At 47.1% G+C, this 16,936-nt stretch overlaps 1 protein-coding gene across 1 annotated transcript in view; it reads left to right on the top strand.

The window, feature by feature from the left end:
- Positions 1-16,936, top strand: part of AUTS2 (autism susceptibility candidate 2) — a gene marked incomplete at its 5' end in the record, with an annotated part of 567,626 nt that overhangs the window by 370,987 nt on the left and 179,703 nt on the right. The gene's annotated exons all lie outside the window — the stretch shown is intronic.

The raw sequence follows: 16,936 nt of genomic DNA, 5'->3' as shown, positions 1-16,936 counted from the left end.
GGTATTAATTGGGTTAGGGTAAAGTGTTAACGTTTGCATCCAAGAATGCTGCTATCAAGTGCAAAGAAGACACAGATTCAGTGCTTTTGGCAGCTCTGAATCCCAAGGCGGCTGTGACTGGCAGGGTGACAGGGAGTAAGGAATGGGTTCAGCCCACCCGAGCATGGGTGGAAGTCCCTCGTGCCCCAAGCCTTCAACCCCTTTTCCCTCGACCAGCTCTTGTGTCCAGCAAAGTTCATCCAAGACTTCTCTGACTCTTCCCTTCTGACAAATTCAGGAGCCCCTTGGCTTTGCTTGGATGTGTCCTCGCCCAGAGTTCCGAGCTCCTTCTTGCATGGCTTGGGGATCTTGTCAAGAATATGCACAAGCAGTTTTCTCTGGATGTGCTCCCTGCATCCCTGATCCCTGGGCATTGTGTAACCTCCTTCAGGCATCCCAGGACAGAGGTCTGTGGCTGTGTCCAGCCTGCACGGTGGTACCGAGATGCTCCAGTGAGAGTCAGCACTGCTCGCCTGGCAGCTGTTCCTTTCAGAAACCTGGGTAAGAGGCCCAGCCTGCCCCAGGAGAGAGGAGAGCTGGGCTGGTGATCAGTGGCTGCCAAGGTGCTGCTGCAGCTTTCTGGAGAGCTGCCCAGGAGAGAGGAGAAGGCACAGCCTGAGGTTTGGGGGAGACTATGAGATAACACCCTTGGTGCTGCAGTGCTGCTCCTGCCTGATGTTTGGATTGTGCCTCAAGACTGTCACTCCCGTCCTGTCTTCTTCCCACTCGGAGGAAATATTATCTGGTACCTGCACCGTTCCAGACGTGGGAAGCCAGGTCATAGAAGGAATTCCCATGGGAAGCCTTTGCGGAGCACGAGGTGCTCTCTGCCTGGCAGCTGTCCCGTGGGCAGTTCAGCTGCAGCTGGGTCTGGTGGGACCATGGCAGCACAGGAGCAGCAGTACAAACAGGAATGAATCTCAAGTCAAAATAGATCCTCTCTGGATGGGCTTTGTTTCGTTTGTTACCCTGGAAGTGCTTCTGAAGTGCAGATGCAGTGGCAGTTGTTTTCCATGGAGAATCCACCAATCCTGAAGTCATTCTGTAAAATGGTCTAGCAGGAGCCTTTTATAGCAGTGACTGATTTATGCTGTTTAACAAAGAACCTCTCTCATTACTCAACTAGCCACAAACCATTTGCAACATGGATAGTGGGGGATAAAACCCATATAAGAAGAAAAATCAGATGCTTTGTGTTTGGTGATTGCCTTTTCTTTAGGGCCAAAACTAAAGATTAGACTAAAATCCAGAAAAGAAATATCCACAACACCTTTCCTTGTTATTCTTCATTAAGAACAAACTCCAACCCACAGATGATCAATGAGGAGACCAGGAGCCAGTTTCTGGCAGAGGTCATCGTTAGGTGACTGCACAGGGTGCCTGGGCTGCTCACCAGGCGCACTTGGGGCTGGGGACATGGGCAGCTGCTGTCCCCTCCTGCCTGTCCCACAGGAGCACCAGGGCCCTGCTGCCTCTCCTCACCCTGCTGAGCTGGGGCAAAGCAATGCTGCTGCTCCCTTCCATGGTGAGGGAGCTGTGCCCTGGTTGATACTGGTGTAGCTGAAAGCAAACTGGTTGATTTTAGATGTTACCCAATTTGAAGGTCACTGTCATCTACTCTGACATGTTCAGTGTTGCCTTGTGATGCTAAAACTACTCTGAGGGCTCGTGTTGCTGCCTCACATCTCTGCTCTGCATGTTTTAGCAGACATTTTCTCTTACACACGTCACATTTTTTCTTGTATCATCCTGCGGTGTGAACAACCTCCTCTCCAGTGACCTCATGGGACAAGTCACAAGTTCAGCTTTCATGTGGTGTTGCTAAAACACAAGGTTATGTCATGTGTGGGTTGTCCCAGGGCTGCTACTCTTCCTACCACGTCAAGGAGAACTACAGCAGTGGTTCCATGGAAGGTGAATCTTGATTTAGGACTTAGCTCTCGATTTTAAAAAGTCCAGGGTCACGTGACACAAAGTCCTGATGTCCTAGAAACCCTCTGACTCTAATGTAGTCACAAAATTAGAAGGGATAAGTTTGTCCTGGAAGACTGCAGCTGGACCCAGCATTGTCATCCTGATTTCACCACAAAACCAGGAATCACCTTTCCCCCCAAACAGGAATAAAAGTATTTCTTGTCAGTTTGTTCCTGCCCAATTCAAATAAAATACACTTTGCCAGAAGATGTGGCAGAGTGGTCATCCTGAAGTAAAAAATACGAAACTATGGCCTGATGCTATCAGCATTTAAAATCATTCTTCATGGCATGATACCAGTGTGCCTTTTTTTATAGATATGAAATTATTTCACTGAATTATTTCACACTGAAACTCTCATCCTTCTGGTACAAGGAGAGGAACTGAGATAAGCTCTGATTTCCTCGGTGTCCTGTGACAAACGGGGGCCGAGCCAGGTTTAAAATCTGCAAAGCCCTTCTGTGCTCTGCAAATGAGGTAGTTACGGTTTCTCCTCTGGCTTAGAGCTGCGCAATTTACCCCCCAAATCTACCGTATCACGGAGTCCCAACTGCAGCATGGAGTGTCTGAGAGTCTGAAACCAAGCTAATGGGTTTGCTGGGAATACTTCTTAGAGGTAGCAAAAGCTCCACCTGGGTGAATGGTGACTGATGGGAAGAAAGGGAGAAATACCCCTACGTGCCTTGAAAAGAATCACCTGCGCTGAGAGAAATGTCTTTCCATGGAGGGCAGGCTGCAGGGGAGGCTGGTCAGCCCTCAGTGGTGCTCACTGGGAGCTGATTTAGGAGGTTCCAGTCAGGCTTTACTGCAGTGTCTGTGTTTCCTGTTCCCTTCCCAGCAGCAGGAAAACGTTCCCTGCCTTGCTGGGAGCTCGAGCCCAGCCTGGCGCCGCTGGTTTCATGTTCAGGGCCCTGTGACTTAATCTCCCCTGCATAGCTGAGCTGCTGAGTGGGGTAAGGGCCTTGGAAGTGAGACTTTTATTATACACAGTGTTGCTCCACCATAGACTGTAATTGGATTTTTTTTTTTATTGATTATGTGGTTAACTTTCCTTTTCACAGCAGTAAATCTCAGACAGCGTTTAACTTTATAAAGTGAGGAGGAGAGGAAAGTATCAGGTGAGGAATGTCCCTTTCTGCATTCCCCCACCCCCTGCCCCTCTTTTTTTTTTTTTTCCCCTTTTGCTTTTTCTCCTAGTTTTGCAACCTTTTCATAGGACTCCTGTCAGGTGGGGTGGTGGCAGGACTGTGACACCTCTGGCAGCGCTCTCTCAGATGTGCCTGACAATGCAAGTCCTATTCGGAGAGGTCTCAGAATTTGGCTTTCACTGGTGCCAGCAGTTCTGAAAGAGGCACACTCAGCTTGGAGCACTCAAGTGCTGATGGACAAAGTGCTGGTTTAACAGTTCTGCCTAATAGGGAGCAGGTGAATAAATACACGATTAGAGAGTCCTTCACTGTAACAGCCTTATTATCACGTATTATGTAGAGTTGGAATTCCTTGAGGGTTTTTTTTTCTTTTTTCTTTTCAACTTATGATCTCAATTGTATCTAAAAATATGTATATGATTCCCAGGATTTCAACTGATATAAAAGTCAGAGTGTATGAAAAACACACAGGATTATTCTTTAGTCTTCCTAGGTCATCTGAGGTTACTCACTGGCGGATTTTGTGTGGTACAAAGCACTGGCCATTCTCATCCACTTCAACAAGTACTAGCAAAATTCAGGCTTTCAGTGCTTTTTGTGAGTTTGGGATGTACTGAGGCTGAGGGGGGACTTTCATTGCAAGATGTACAGATAACTTCTTTCTTTATTTTTCTAATGGAGTACAAGGAAAGCCTGTGTGCAATCAGAGAACAGATTATATTCCCGTTAGCAGTGATGCCCTGACAAGGGCAAGCTGTGTTCAGCAGAACAAAGGGGTATATAGATCTCTGGGAGTAAAAAGGTCAATAGTCTCTATCCCTAATGCTGCATTTGTATTACATTTAGCTGTTAATAGCCCTCCTTTGTTGGCCTAATTAGGACGTAAAGGATACATAGCACAGGTAATGAGGGTCCTTCCAATGATGGGGTTTTGAATCCAGGTCTGATCTGGAGATGAATCACTTGAAAGGGAAGCTGGAAATGGTGGGATCATTTGGTACCCTTAATATTTTCTGTAGAAACCTCTAATGAACAACTCGGTGCCCTTCAGAGTCATGGCCTTATTTTACAGCTGGGGAGGGTATCTGCCTTTGTTCTTTAATATCAGTCACACCAATATAGTCTTAGGAGTTAGAAATGAATTGGACAGTCTCTGTCCTCAGTCTCCAACTTAAAAAACACATTCACTTCATTTTCAGAGGGAATGAATGCTTCTAGCTCCAGTGAAAAAGGAAATTAGATCTGTAGGTTGTGAACCAGCTGTGCAAATCCAGGTCAAGGTGCTGGGAGAATGTTTGTCCACTGCAGTCAGCTGGTGTCAGAACCAAGGGGTTGAGCTGAGGAATGAGGGGTGCACCACGTCTTGATTCCCTTTGCACATTTTCACCATTTTGCTTTCCAGCTTTGAGGGCAAATACCTGCAATGGGAAAGAACCCATTAAAATGGCAGCCTGTCCTTACAATTGCAATGGCAAAGGTTTGTATTTTTTGTAAAAGGTATGAGTGGAACCAAGTGGCAAGGTGACTTCTTTGGGGCCAAGGATGGGTACATATCCCTGTTACTATGCTGCTTTCTAAGGAGTCCACCTCTTCCATCAGACACCTCTTGATGCCGAAGGGAAAGCAGCCTCTATCCTGGTGTGTTACTAGATCTGGTTTAGGTTAGCTGGAGGACTGTTGTCCAAGGCAGATGGGTTGGTGTGGACAGGAGTTCCAGGTGTTCAGCTCTGGGGAGGAATCCCAGCTCAGCAGCACCAGGCTGGGCACCCCCCACCCTCACCCACACTGGCCAGGCTGCTGCCATCCATGGCATGGCAGCCACCCCAGCACGTCCCACGGGCGTTAGTGGAGCAATATTTTGGAGTGCAGATGGACTGGGCATGGGAATGCTTTGGCCAAGAGCCTGTGTGCAATTACAGAACCCTTCAGGGAGGAGTGTGGCACTGGAGGAGTCGCAGGCTCTCAGAGGAATATCTCTTAAGTGAAAGCAGAGAGGAGATGGCTTTGCTGCTGCTGCTTTTCCTCCCTCAGGCTCTCAGACTTGACTCTTGAGAAGTCAGCTGGGAAACCGTGCAACTCTTGTCAGAAAAACACCTGCAGAGAGACAAGTCACGCCTTGTACCTTGGAGCCGGCAGAGCTCAAATCGATCCTGATCCCCACAGACTCACAAGGCATTGAGCACATGGAGAGATGCTGGGGGCCCCCAGCTCTCTTTGCTTTCAACTCCCAGTGGCCTCAGCCAACACCTCGGGGAACCAGCAGCCTCCTGCATGGTGGGAGCCACTCCAGGCAAATATAGTTGGGCTTTGTTGTGACAAACCACTGCTTAATTCCCACAAGGCTGCCTGTCTCCCCGCCCTGATGCAGGGCAGGAAAAGCACCTTTGTGTATTGTGCAGAGACCTAAAAAACCATTGCATCTCTTCTGCAGCAATTCTTTCACACCACCTTGTCTTTCTTTTTTTAAAAATTTTATTTCCCATTTTAAATCATGCACGGTATAATACAATAAAGCAGTAAATCATGCAAATTGGTCTAGGTTACATTTTGAAAAATGTTAAGAGGAAACTGTTAAGAGACCCGTTTCTGACAGGCAATGCATTTTAAAGTTGAGGGATTTGAAATATTTCAGCAGTGGACCTAAAACAGCATTATAAATTAGTTCAACTTATCAGCCCAAAACAGAATTATTCATCTTCCAAAAGGGTATTTCATGCCCGCTAGGCCCAAACGATCGTTCACCTTCATTCTTGCCCTGCTCTAAGGGTAGGTCTCACTTTACTGAATTCTCCTGATTCATTACTGTGTGTTACTTTATGAATTTTTTATCAGCATTTTAATAGCTCTTTCAGATGATTGAATGTAACTGATTCTTGTAGCAGAACACTGATTGAACAGAAAGACAGTAATGTATGTCGTAGGGGTTAGCTCCAAGCTAAGCAACACAGTTTTTACCTACAAGATGTGCTGTCTTTCCTTCTTACTCCCCCTCGCCTCCATTTTTCCCCCTTTTTTACCACAGACAAGAGGCAGTCTGGCTTCTTTTTGGGAAACAGGGACATCTAAACACCCCAGATCAGCTCTGACCATATTGCTGTTGTGAATTGTGGATTTGGGGTGTCAGAAGAGCAGGTTACATCAATTTCTGAACCATTCTGATCTGTCACATCTCTCACCCAAGTGCCTCACACTCTGCTCTTGTGTCAGGCCCTGGGCACACCCAGTGTTGGCTGTGCCAGCAAAGCTGCTGTGACACTTTCACCCCCTTGGTGCCTCAGCTGGAGCTTAACCCAGTGCTTGCCACCCTTCCCTGTGTGATGACTCTGGTCTGGGGAGCAGCCTGAAACCAGATCACTGAATAATGCAAATATCCTCAGGTTTACAAAAAAAAAAGGTTACTTTCTGTAATGATCTGTTCTCTATGATGTCCTACTGGGTAGTGTGGATGTAATTGGGGAGACTGGTGTGAAGGTCCTAGGGTGATGGGGAGGGGGACTGTGCTTCCTCCATCCCTGTGAGAGCCCACAGAGCTCTTCCCAAGGCCTTTCAACCAGACAAAGGCTACCCTACTTGTTTGTGGACTGTTTCTGCCAGGTTTTTGGGGTCACATAAACATCAGATCTTGTACAGGGTGTGGGGCCTGGAGCTCAGAAAGATCAGCTGTCTTGACCCAGGTGTGTGGAGTCCTGGGCCAGTGAAATTGTGTCTGCCAGGTAGAGGAGTTGGACTCACTGATCCTGGAGGGTCCCTTCCATGATTCCCTGGTTCTGTGATTGGTTATGCCTGTAACTGAACTGGTCTGTGTCGCTGTTCTACCGGAGAACAACACAGAAGAACGACACAGAATTCAAGTCCAAGGAGAAATGGGCTTATTTAATTAATTATAAATCCATTTATAATAACTTGGTTCACAAGAATGGCATGATATTATTGGTCCCTTGATCAAACTACCTCCCAGAATGATTGGTTGAGACTCTACAACACCCATTTCAAAATAACTTTCCAATGTACCATAACAATACTGGAAAACAAGTTTGCAGGTGTTAGATAAAGTCTTGGTTTACAAAAACCTCAAACTGTTTTCAGCTAGCTTGTGTGAGAAAGGAAAACTTCTCAGGATGCTGCAGAAAACTGGAAAATTCCTCTGCTTCTAACTTTTTAGTATCCACAGGTCTGGATGTTCCCAGCTGAGGGTGAGCTGAGGGCGAGCTGGGCAGGCTGGGAAGGTGGCAGGAGATGCCCAGCAGCTGCTCTCTACTGTGAGATTTGTGCAAATGAAGTCTGGCAGGGGCCTCTTGCTGTGCCGAGTCCAGCCTCTCACTGCCCTGCATCCGTGTGTAATCCCAGCCAGATTACATGTTCCAATTTAAAGTTGATTAGATTTCATTCTTCTTCTCCGTCTGCTCTCCTGAAGGCAATTTGTTGCCTTCACTGCAAATAACATATTTATCTCCATCCACAATTGGCCCTTTCTATCCAGTAATGTTAAAATTAATTTATCATTTCAATGAGGCTTAAGATCATCAAGGGTATTTTAAAGAATTAGCAGTGAGGGGAATCAGCAGTCACCCCAGCGATGGTTGGTGCAGCAGCCTGTGCTTTGTGAGGAAGGTGGAATCAGCACCTCTCAGTTGGATGCATTTTCTCTCTGAAAAGCTGGCAAAATACTTGACTTGCCAATTCTCTTGTTTTCTTTGTAGTTCACAACACCATCATGATGTGAAATGTGATGACAACAGAGCTCAGCAAAGGGAGCTGGCTGAGGCCAGAGCAAATGTAGCTGAACGGCTCTTGCTGTTTTTCCTTGGACTATGGAAATTTCCAAATGTTAGTTTTGGGTCCTATATTTGAAAAGACTTCCTAAGTCTATTTTTTCCCCCTCCTAGTTTTCCTTGTTTAATTCACAGTCCCCTGAAAATCCTTTCCCACTCTTGCCATGGATGGCACGAGGCTGATGGGTTTTGCTCAGCGCAGCCCTGTGTTGGCAGAGGGCTCCAGCCTCCCTACAATGGTGGCCATTCATGAGGAGTGTGGGGAGAGGTGGGTGTGCAGGAGAGCAGAGCTGGGCAAAGACAAAGTGATTTTCCCCGTAACAGTGGGCAGCTTTCAGTTGTGGAGAAGTCCAGGAGGTGAGAATTGCTCCCTTGTACAAGTCCAAGGGAAGAGCACAGGATAGGTTGAAGCTGGAGCTTCAGTGATCATAGAATTGTAGAACCATAGAATCATTAAGGTTGAAAAAGACCTGCAAGATCCTCAAGTCCAACCTCTGATCTAATACCCCCATGCCCACCATGCATTTAGGGGAATTTCAGAAGGGAAGAACGGATTTGAAGAGGAAAGTACCAGTTTTAAATGCCACTTCCCAGAACAAAGCAACAAATGGTCTCTGGCCACAGTGTGCCATAAGCATGACAACTTTGCTTTGTGATAGTGATAATAACACAAGCAGAGAGTGAAAAGTGTTGTAGGGTTCCTTGAAGTTTAGAAGAGTTTCATTTGGTCTGTGAGTTCACGGATTTGTGCAGAATTGTAGCTGGCAAAGAGGCATATTGACAAACCATGGGGTTGTGGAAGTAAAGCTCTGCTTTCAGGTGAATATTTATGGGTGTCTCTTAATGCTGCACTTTACATGTGACTCTGGATGTGCAGAATAATTCAGAAACCGTTATGTTTCCCATTTCTTAATTTTTTATAAGTATTTGATATGCTCATAGGGAAGGAAATAGAATGACATGGTGAGGCTGCAGCTGTCACACAGACAGTTCCTAGAACAAGTGTTACACACTCATGTTCCTTGAGGTTTTCTGTCTTGTGCTGCTTTATGAAGAGAATTACATTGTGAGAGAAGTCAAGCAAGACATTTTGATGTTCAGAGCAGGTCTTTGTCTGTCATTCCAGCTCATTCCAGTCATCTCCTCCTTTGTGAGTTGTGCTCCCAGGGCAGGCCTTGGTGCGCTTGTCCTGTCTTGGTGACCTCTGTGACCCACTCTGGTTGGGCCCTGCTGAAGGTTGTTTCCCATGCCATAGGATGTGAGAGATCCTCACTGATGAGCCTAGTTAACAAAATTTATTTCTTGTTCATGTTTTGATTCAAATTACATTTTTCAGCTGCTTTGTAGAGCACATTCCTTAGCTGGTTACCTCAAGTCATTTCTAAAGCATTCCCCACCCAGAGATGTAGCAGGGCAAGGGATGAAAGAGCCAGTTGCTCCAGCATGTCCTCTCAGTGCAGTGCCAGGTAAAGTGAAACCTAAAGGAATGTGACCCAGCCCAGGTGAACCTGTCTGAAGCTTCCAGTGCAGCTTTGGCCACAGGGAGCTTTATTCTTATCACCTCACTCAGCAAGGTTGCTCCAGGTGCTGTAACATCTCCAGATGGCCTCATCCATCCAGTGATTCTTGCAGGTTTCCCTTCCTCCTCTGTCCACGTGCCCATGCCAGCTCATGCCCTGGGACAGAGGATGGGAAGGGGACATCTGAGATGCCAGCTCTGCTTTGCCATTTGTGACACGCCTTGGCTGACACCGGTGCCAGCTGGGTTTGGGGGACAATCATTGGGCAGATCCAAGGGGTGTGACCAGCACAGAGAGCTGTTCTTGAACAGCACTGTACACACTGGCAGAGAGGAAAATCTCCCTCGGAGCTTATGGAGCACTGGCAGGAGCACTGGAGCTCTGCAGTCCCTGGCTGTCCGACGGGCCGGCCAGGACACGCGGGCTGGCTCCCGTCTGTGGCACTGCTGCGGGGGAGGATGGAGACACAGCCCAGCAGAGTCCTGCTGACAGAGGATTAGTCTGGCCTGGCTGGCGAGGGGCTGCTGGGTGAGCCTCAGCGAGCAGGAATATTGCCCAGGAATTACATGGCTCTGGAGTGCAAGTTCAGTGGTGCTGTGCAGCCCTGAGAGGAGCTGCTGCTGTTTCTGCATGCTCAAAGCAAACAAAGCACCAGCCACAGCATGCTGGCATGGGAGGTGGAGGGGTGGGAAGGACCTGTGGCCCTTCCAGCTGCCCTGTGGCTGCCCCTGCAGCCCAGAGCCTGCAGCCCAGGACAGCTGTGCCTTGTCTCCTTTCCCAGTTCTATCCCTAGTGCCTCAGTAGCCAAGCAACAACTTAGGGATGGCTCTGCCGCCTCTGCATCATTCCAAAATGCTTTGGTTAGGACTGCAGTAGTTTAAAATTAATTGAGAATCCCAGACTGGTTTGGGTTGGGAGGGACCCTTAAAGTCCATCCTGTTCCACCGCCTGCCATGGACAGGGGCATCTTCCACCAGACCAGGTGCTCCAAGCCCCATCCAACCTGGCCTTGATGTACATGAGGCTGTGAGTGGTACCAAATCTTGCAGTCCTTGTGTCATCTTCGTTTGGTTCTCCTCAGAAACAGTGGGGCTTGTGCTTGGGTAAAATCTGAGCAGGAGTTTTTGGAAAGGAGGCCACAGCCCTGCTTTCCCCTGGAGCAGAGTTTGTGTGTGTGCCTCCACCTTTACAGTTTTTGTCATTCTGGTCTGCCTGGCAATGGTATTTTATGTCTGGCATTACTTCAATAATAAAAATAAAAAAGAGGAAAAGATTTCTTGATAACTGTGTATATATTTGATACCATCTCCTTTTACTGAGTGTAAGGCCATTGGAGGAGCGGGTTATCTCCAGGCTGCAAACCACCATTCTATTAGTCTGTTTGAAGTTATCTAGAAAGTCTGTTTGAAATATAGCCTCCTTCTTCCCCTCCCTCTCAGCCTTCCTTCCCCTTAAATATATTTTCAGTCCCAGATCAAAACAAGCCTGTACTGCAATACAAAAACATTGTTTAAAGGGTCTTTACTCCGAGGTTTTATTTTCAGCCCTCTCTGGTAAATGGGGCTGGTCCAGCTTGATTCTAACCTTTATGCAAATTTAACGATAATTCAGCACAATATTTATAAGATTCAGAGTTAATTAAATCCCAGTGGAGATCAGACCCTGTATGACCTCATTACAGTTATACACAGCCGCCTAATTTCCCCGAACAACCGCCGAGTGGAGGGTGTGCTAATTTAGGGAATGTATGGACATATGTACTGTCTAGATGTCTGTCTGTGCAGCCCGAATGGCAGGATCACTGCTCCTCCCTGTAACCAGCTCCTACTGAAAATCCCATTAGCTTTTGTTAATAGACTCTTTTTTTTGTTCCGCTGGATCTTTAATCGACAGAAATAAAATTAAAGAGACATTAATTATCAAGCCTTGAGTTTCTGAGCTGGAAGGCATTTTAGCAATGCAAAGTATTATTATTGCTATTAATTTTATTAGATAGGCTTCATTTTTTCCCCTACATAATGAAGAATTTAGGTGGGTTTCACCTGTGTGCAAAGGGGCTGGCTCAAGGCCTCTTGCATCGCTTCAGTCTTATATGGGAGGCTGCAGAGGAAGGTTTGAATGATTCATGGGAGCCAGGATGGGAAGTTGCCATCTGTGAGCAACTGAAAATTAAATCAGTCTTTGTGTCCTTCAGTGCACATGGGCTGGTATGTACAGACACACATATGTACATGCAAACATGGGGGGGGTTAATTCCCTTTTCCATCTGAATCCTTCTCATGATCTCTTATGTTTCATCTTTGGGGGTCTTGCTCGTTATTGCCATGGACACAGGGAGGGTGGGAGTGGGTATTTCTCAAGAGAACGTTTGTAGAAAAAGCTCCATTCAAGGAAACAGGAAGGACAAATTGTATTTGCCTGTAGTTCAATCCAAGGGGGACTGAGAAAAACATTCTTTAATTGTAAATAGGTTTCACTGTATTTGGATTAATTTCATTTTGAACACAACTTCACAACTGCTTTTCCTTTGGAAAGGAAACACTATTCTCTAGTAAAAATGTGAAAGTTCAATGTTTTGAATTCTATCGTGAAAAAGGAATTGCTTATGGGTATTTTTTTTGGTGTGGCGGTGTCTTTTTGGTGGAAAAAAACCAGCAGGAGTGACTACAAGTATGTGTTTTTCAATCTAAAAACCCCCTTATTTTCATAATCATATTCAGAACTGAATCTTTGGGTTTGATAAATATAAAAAAATTCCCCCTTGAGTTTTTGTGTTGGTTGATTGGTTTAGTTTTCCTTTAGGTTTTTTTTCCCCATGTCCTTTAGTCATGAAAGGGATGAACAGTAGGAACATGAGTTTCTGCTTTGTCAGCATGGGCTGGCACTGTCAGCACGTAAATGTTGTCACCAGTTTGCCCACAACACACACATCCATATCCCCACCAGCAGTCCCTCTGCCGTGAGGAGTCAGCAGCCACAGCGCCGGGATCTGCTCTGCTGTGTGCTCTGATCAACAGGGGCAAGGGCACATGGACAGAGTTCTCACAGAGTTCCCAAAACAAAGCATCTTCTGGAGCCTGCAAAACAGCATCATTCCTGTGTGTAACAGCAGAGACAAGGAAATAAAGCAGCTGTGAATGATCTCCTTTTCCACCAGGGAAGGGACAGCATTCCCCATCAGTTCTTCCTTATTATTGTATCCGAGGATGCCTGAGTCAGATGAAAGGGAAATAAAATGAACATGTTTTTGATGATCAGCAGTGACACAGGCAAAGATACAGCAAACAGAGTGGCAGGGCCTGTGTGGAGCAGTGACTGACGGGACCTCTGATCTCCATGCCCACAACTCTGTGTGATGGGGAGGCAGCTGCAATCTGTTCTGTTTAATGTGAGCTCAGCACAGCCCTCGGGCTATTTGTAAGCTGCCAGGGAGCTTTGTATTGCACAAAGTTTGGGCACCTTGCTGGATTTCATGGCTCTAGCTGTGCTGCAGGGCTTGACAGTTTAAAGGATAGAAAGGGGTGGGAAGTTTCTTAAATAGCCTTCTGCTAAATTAAGAAGAGTGCCCATATGCAAGTCAGAACTGGTTGGTGAATGGGGATTGCAAACTGTGGTGCCTTTGTTCCCTTCCTCCAGGAACAAACGAAAAAGTGGTCCTGTGCCTGGGATGCAAAGTGCCAGGGAAAGAACAGTGGATGGAGAATATCATCAACACTACCAGACACACAGGAAAACAAAAGCAAAATACCCATCAGGCCAGAGAGGACAAAGTATCTTCAACACAGGACTCCCTTTAAGAGCTTTCTGAGGGCCGGTGGGGATTTTGTGGTGGTTGAGGTTTTTGGGGGGTTTGCTTTACTCTCCTTCAGAGTTGCTCTAGTTCATTAATTTTTAACAATTTATCAGTATGGGAAGATAAATCCCCTGCGGTCCCGTTTAATATATTTTCTTCTTCTTTTCAACTAAATGATTGATGAGTATCAATCTAATTGTTCAATACCGAGTGGTTGCTAATGTAGGGCCCCTGTTGCCTGAGGGTTCCTACCATGGTTTATAACCCTGTGCAGATCGTCTGGTTAAGATCTTAAGTAGCCAAAGCTGTAAAAGTTTATGTCTATGTGTGGGTGGGGGAGTAGAGAGCTTACAAGTAAGCAAGGCATATTTCCATTAATCATGTTGCTCTCCTTTCGGCTGCTGGATTGGGCAATACGTTCCCAGCCATGCAAGTTGGGTGGAGAAGAGTTTCTCTGTGTTAATATCTGCCTCTGGCAAACAGGGCCCAGAGTGGTGGCATCATGTGGAAGGAGACTCATGGAGGGGGAAGTGTGGCCTGGTGGTGGAGGCACAGGGCAGGGCTGGCTGCTCTGGGCTCTGTGTTCATCCCTGCTGTGGCTTTGCTGCCTTACACCAAACACGAGTTTGGTCACCCCCAGGAGCTCCAGCGTGACCGGGGGCTCACAGCCACTCAACAGCCTTCCTGTGGCCTTCACACCATTCAGGCTCCTTGAGTTTGGGTGCCACCATCACTCTTGAATTAGCATCGTTCCTTGGATGTCCAGGGACAGACAAGAGCCCCTTTTGGTAGGTGCTGAACCAGGACAGTGCCTGCCATGACCTCACCATTCGGGAGACAGGAACAAATGGATGCGCGGACAGGAGCACACAGGGAAGCGACAGACACGGGGCTGGCCCAGCACTCTGTGGGTGCTCTGCACACACCAGCTGTGGTCTGCTCTCAGGTAGTTTGGGTTTCATTTGGGATCTTGGGTCTATAAGGAAGAGGAACTGCAGAGCTGCACAGAGTGTGAGAGGTCCCAACACCACTGCAGCTCCAGGTGTGCAAGCCCCACACTCACAGTGGGAGCTGTCGTGGCTCCAAAAGGCTGGCTTGGACCAGCCAGTGGGATACTAAATTAAACAATATATAATCTAACGTCCTCACGAGGCTTTAAAAAGCAAAGCTGAGATAAAAAAAGGCTTGGACATCTTCCTGACAGGTAATGCTATGGAGATGCCAGTACGGATTCTTGCACTTCAGATTGGCAATGTGTGAGTAGAAGCAAAAATAAAGTGAAAACAAATATTGTCTGCTGTTTCTTTATGTTTGGAAATTTCCAAAACTTACGGTTTCTAATTGCTTTTACCTACAGGTCTGTGATATGTTTTAAAATTCAGTACTGAAACACCCAAAGCTCCCCAACAGCATAGGATTGAGTTTTGCATTTCAAAATCTGCATCAAATTTAAAAAGTAATCTATATTTTTAATAAATACAGGAAGTTTCTTTGGTATTAAGATAACTCTTATTGGAACCGTGTATTTTGTGTAATTTTTCTACAAAGAAAGAGTTATTTTCACCACTAACACAACAGCTGAGATACCTATCCATAATGCCGTTTGGCACCTCTATATTGTAGGATTTTACATTTTCAGAATCATATATTGATTGATTCCTTCACATTTAATTTGTCTCTCAGTTTTTCAATATTTTCGTTCCACTTCTCTGAACAGGGCACTAACACCCCATCCCATTTTCACTCACTGAACGTCCCCAAGTGAAGCCATGACTTTCCAGTCTCTGAGATCTCTAAACCAGGTTACCTCATACTGCCCAGAGGTGGGAAGTGATCTCATACGGGTAAGGGACAGAAGCAGAAACAGCTTTATAGGTGGCAAAGGAAACATTAAAAAAAATCCATTTGTGGGTACATATTCTCTCCAAACAGATGAGGCAATTAAAGGAGAAAAACTGACAACAAAGGAGAAGCAGAGTCTACTAACATTTGCTCAGTGTGAATCTTGGATTTCTCTGTGGGAGTTATTTAAATTTACACCACTGAGGGCGGCAGCAGAAGTGGCTTTCCACAGCCTGTGCCCCACATCTCCCTGTGCTGTAAATTAACCTGCTTTCCCGGTGACTTCACTGCACCAGCTCCCGGGGGCAATCACTGCCCTGACAGAACTAAGCCTTGGTGTCTGGGGCTGCTTCCCCAGCCCTGCCTCTGGACGAGGTTTTAGGAGTGATTAATTCCTCCATCAGCTCTCGGGGCTTTGCCTGGACAAACAGCCTTGTTTGCTCACGTGAGGTGGATTGCAGCCTCCGGACCCTGCAGTTTGCCTGGGGGGTGAGGGCAGGGCTGCTTTGCTGCTCGGAGAGTCTTCTTTGAGAGGTTTAAATTACAAAACTGTTCATTTTGTTTAAAGAAAGATTATGATCTCTGGAAGAAATACAGTACTGGCAGCAAGAATGCACATAGTGCTCAGAAACATTCAGGATATTGGACCTAATGGAGAAACCCTCCCAAGCCCTGCACCAGCCTCAGTGCAAGTGTTCACTTACCCAGAGCCACAGAGAATTTGGGAAATGGAAGTCTTCAAAGATAAACAATTGCCTGTGTTTAACCATCTTAATATTTGTGATGTGGCCATGTCAATGTCTTGATTTTGGCACTACCAGGGAGAGCTGTGCTGGATCACGTCCGTCTGGAGAGCGGGGGAGCCCAGGACCTGGTGGGAACCCTGGCCTTGGGCAGAGGTGACACAGTGGGTTTGGGCAGTGGGACACGGTGGGTTTGGGCAGAGGTGACACAGTGGGTTTGGGCAGTGGGACACGGTGGGTTTGGGCAGAGGTGACACAGTGGGTTTGGGCAGTGGGACACGGTGGGTTTGGGCAGAGGTGACACAGTGGGTTTGGGCAGTGGGACACGGTGGGTTTGGGCAGAGGTGACACAGTGGGTTTGGGCAGTGGGACACGGTGGGTTTGGGCAGAGGTGACACAGTGGGTTTGGGCAGTGGGACACGGTGGGTTTGGGCAGAGGTGACACAGTGGGTTTGGGCAGTGGGACACGGTGGGTTTGGGCAGAGGTGACACAGTGGGTTTGGGCAGTGGGACACGGTGGGTTTGGGCAGAGGTGACACAGTGGGTTTGGGCAGTGGGACACGGTGGGTTTGGGCAGAGGTGACACAGTGGGTTTGGGCAGTGGGACACGGTGGGTTTGGGCAGAGGTGACACAGTGGGTTTGGGCAGTGGGAGACAGTGAGTTTGGGCAGTGATGACACGGTGGATTTGGACACTGGTGACATGGGGGTTTGGGCAGTGGTGACACAGAGAGTTCAGGCAGAGGTGACACGGGGCTTTGGGCAGCAGTGACACGGTGGGCTCACCAGGAACGTCACCGTCATCCTCCCTCCAGCCTGATGAGGAGTTTGTGATACACAGAACCCAACCATGTACCAGTGCAGGGAAATGTTACAGGTTTATGAGGAGAGTGATTAAAAATGTATCAAAGAGGCTTGTAAAGCTTATGGTTCAAGTTAACTGTATGAAGTAAACAGCCTTTAAGTGTCTCCTGGGACTGTGACAGATAGTCTGTGGGTGTTACTACAACATGGTACTAGTGATTGTTCTGGCCATCCCAAACTAATCACCATCTGTGTGTATGAGCCTCTTGGGAGCTCCTGGTTGTTGGACAATCATGGTTGTT

Source organism: Corvus brachyrhynchos, unplaced genomic scaffold, assembly GCF_000691975.1.
Source record: "Corvus brachyrhynchos isolate BGI_N302 unplaced genomic scaffold, ASM69197v1 scaffold15, whole genome shotgun sequence".
Taxonomy (NCBI): Eukaryota; Metazoa; Chordata; class Aves; order Passeriformes; family Corvidae; genus Corvus; species Corvus brachyrhynchos.
This window is presented reverse-complemented; position numbering and strand designations above follow the sequence as displayed.